The following is a 3,820-nucleotide window of genomic DNA, read 5'->3' on the forward strand; positions in this document are numbered from 1 at the left end:
TTTACCCATTAGAACAGGTATTCTTCACACTTTTCATCTGGCTCAGTTTTGCATAAAATCACTGGATAGGGCAATATACAAAAAGGTGACCAAAACTGTCCGAAAACTAAAAGTGCAGAAAGGAGGAAATTATCACTCATCCTTAAGATAACTGGGGGCCCGGAATGCAGCACTGACAGTAAAAAACTTCTACCTGTTGTGGGAATGCTAACCCTAACCCTAGCTAGGGTTTCAAATGTGCATTCCAGCAGGGTGTCTCAGAAGCCCTCCAAGTTTATTCTGCTGAAAAACATGTTTTGACACTGTCAGCACACTGGGGTTAAGACCTGAGCGTGTGGGCTCTTCTGAGCCTTGCAGTTACATAGGGATACAGCTGTCTGAAAAAACGCGTTTATTTCGGGCTGAAAAACACGTTTTGAAAAGTGTGCTGTTACTGCCCCATAACTTACATGGGGTTGACCAAACTTGCAGAAACATGTTTATTTCTGCTGAAAAACACGTTTTGACACTTTCAGCACACTGGGGTTAAGACCTGAGTGTGTGGGCTCTTCTGAGCCTTGCAGTTACATAGGGATACAGCTTTCTGAAAAAACGCGTTTATTTCGGGCTCAAAAACACGTTTTGAAAAGTGAGCTGTTACTGCCCCATAAGTCACATGGGGTTGACCAAACTTGCAGAAACATGTTTATTTCTGCTGAAAAACATGTTTTGACACTTTCAGCACACTGGGGTTAAGACCTGAGTGTGTGGGCTCTTCTGAGCCTTGCAGTTACATAGGGATACAGCTTTCTGAAAAAACGCGTTTATTTCGGGCTCAAAAACACGTTTTGAAAAGTGAGCTGTTACTGCCCCATAACTTACATGGGGTTGACCAAACTTGCAGAAACATGCTTATTTCTGCTGAAAAACATGTTTTGACACTGTCAGCACACTGGGGTTAAGACCTGTGTGTGTGGGCTCTTCTGAGCCTTGCAGTTACATAGGGATACAGCTGTCTGAAAAAACGCGTTTATTTCAGGCTGAAAAACACGTTTTGAAAAGTGTGCTGTTACTGCCCCATAACTTACATGGGGTCGACCAAACTTGCAGAAACATGTTTATTTCTGCTGAAAAACACGTTTTGACACTTTCAGCACACTGGGGTTAAGACCTGAGTGTGTGGGCTCTTCTGAGCCTTGCAGTTACATAGGGATACAGCTGTCTGAAAAAACGCGTTTATTTCGGGCTGAAAAACACGTTTTGAAAAGTGAGCTGTTACTGCCCCATAAGTTACATGGGGTTGACCAAACTTGCAGAAACATGTTTATTTCTGCTGAAAAACACGTTTTGACACTTTCAGCACACTGGGGTTAAGACCTGAGTGTGTGGGCTCTTCTGAGCCTTGCAGTTACATAGGGATACAGCTGTCTGAAAAAACGCGTTTATTTCGGGCTGAAAAACACGTTTTGAAAAGTGAGCTGTTACTGACCCATTACTTACATGGGGTTGACCAAACTTGCAGAAACATGTTTATTTCTGCTGAAAAACACATTTTGACACTTTCAGCACACTGGGGTTAAGACCTGAGTGTGTGGGCTCTTCTGAGCCTTGCAGTTACATAGGGATACAGCTGTCTGAAAAAACGTGTTTATTTGGGGCTGAAAAACACGTTTTGAAAAGTGTGCTGTTACTGCCCCATAACTTACATGGGGTTGACCAAACTTGCAGAAACATGTTTATTTCTGCTGAAAAACATGTTTTGACACTTTCAGCACACTGGGGTTAAGACCTGAGTGTGTGGGCTCTTCTGAGCCTTGCAGTTACATAGGGATACAGCTGTCTGAAAAAACGCGTTTATTTCTGGCTCAAAAACACGTTTTGAAAAGTGAGCTGTTACTGACCCATAACTTACATGGGGTTGACCAAACTTGCAGAAACATGTTTATTTCTGCTGAAAAACATGATTTGACACTTTCAGCACACTGGGGTTAAGACCTGAGTGTGTGGGCTCTTCTGAGCCTTGCAGTTACATAGGGATACAGCTGTCTGAAAAAACGCGTTTATTTAGGGCTGAAAAACACGTTTTGAAAAGTGAGCTGTTACTGACCCATAACTTACATGGGGTTGACCAAACTTGCAGAAACATGTTTATTTCTGCTGAAAAACATGTTTTGACACTGTCAGCACACTGGGGTTAAGACCTGAGTGTGTGGGCTCTTCTGAGCCTTGCAGTTACATAGGGATACAGCTTTCTGAAAATACGCGTTTATTTCGGGCTGAAAAACACGTTTTGAAAAGTGAGCTGTTACTGCCCCATAAGTTACATGGGGTTGACCAAACTTGCAGAAACATGTTTATTTTTGCTGAAAAACATGTTTTGACACTGTCAGCACACTGGGGTTAAGACCTGAGTGTGTGGGCTCTTCTGAGCCTTGCAGTTACATAGGGATACAGCTGTCTGAAAAAACGCGTTTATTTCGGGCTGAAAAACACGTTTTGAAAAGTGTGCTGTTACTGCCCCATAACGTACATGGGGTTGACCAAACTTGCAGAAACATGTTTATTTCTGCTGAAAAACACGTTTTGACACTTTCAGCACACTGGGGTTAAGACCTGAGTGTGTGGGCTCTTCTGAGCCTTGCAGTTACATAGGGATACAGCTGTCTGAAAAAACGCGTTTATTTCGGGCTGAAAAACACGTTTTGAAAAGTGAGCTGTTACTGCCCCATAAGTTACATGGGGTTGACCAAACTTGCAGAAACATGTTTATTTCTGCTGAAAAACATGTTTTGACACTTTCAGCACACTGGGGTTAAGACCTGAGTGTGTGGGCTCTTCTGAGCCTTGCAGTTACATAGGGATACAGCTGTCTGAAAAAACGCGTTTATTTCGGGCTGAAAAACACGTTTTGAAAAGTGAGCTGTTACTGACCCATAACTTACATGGGGTTGACCAAACTTGCAGAAACATGTTTATTACTGCTGAAAAACACATTTTGACACTTTCAGCACACTGGGGTTAAGACCTGAGTGTGTGGGCTCTTCTGAGCCTTGCAGTTACATAGGGATAGAGCTGTCTGAAAAAACGTGTTTATTTCGGGCTGAAAAACACGTTTTGAAAAGTGTGCTGTTACTGCCCCGTAACTTACATGGGGTTGACCAAACTTGCAGAAACATGTTTATTTCTGCTGAAAAACATGATTTGCTACTTTCAGCACACTGGGGTTAAGACCTGAGTGTGTGGGCTCTTCTGAGCCTTGCAGTTACATAGGGATACAGCTGTCAGAAAAAACGCGTTTATTTCGGGCTGAAAAACACGTTTTGAAAAGTGAGCTGTTACTGCCCCATAAGTTATATGGGGTTGACCAAACTTGCAGAAACATGTTTATTTCTGCTGAAAAACATGTTTTGACACTGTCAGCACACTGGGGTTAAGACCTGAGTGTGTGGGCTCTTCTGAGCCTTGCAGTTACATAGGGATACAGCTGTCTGAAAAAACGCGTTTATTTCGGGCTGAAAAACACGTTTTGAAAAGTGTGCTGTTACTGCCCCATAACTTACATGGGGTTGACCAAACTTGCAGAAACATGTTTATTTCTGCTGAAAAACACGTTTTGACACTTTCAGCACACTGGGGTTAAGACCTGAGTGTGTGGGCTCTTCTGAGCCTTGCAGTTACATAGGGATACAGCTGTCTGAAAAAACGCGTTTATTTCGGGCTGAAAAACACGTTTTGAAAAGTGAGCTGTTACTGCCCCATAAGTTACATGGGGTTGACCAAACTTGCAGAAACATGTTTATTTCTGCTGAAAAACATGTTTTGACACTTTCAGCACACTGGG

This window comes from Lepisosteus oculatus, unplaced genomic scaffold (genome assembly GCF_040954835.1).
Source record: "Lepisosteus oculatus isolate fLepOcu1 unplaced genomic scaffold, fLepOcu1.hap2 HAP2_SCAFFOLD_37, whole genome shotgun sequence".
Lineage (NCBI taxonomy): Eukaryota > Metazoa > Chordata > Actinopteri > Semionotiformes > Lepisosteidae > Lepisosteus > Lepisosteus oculatus.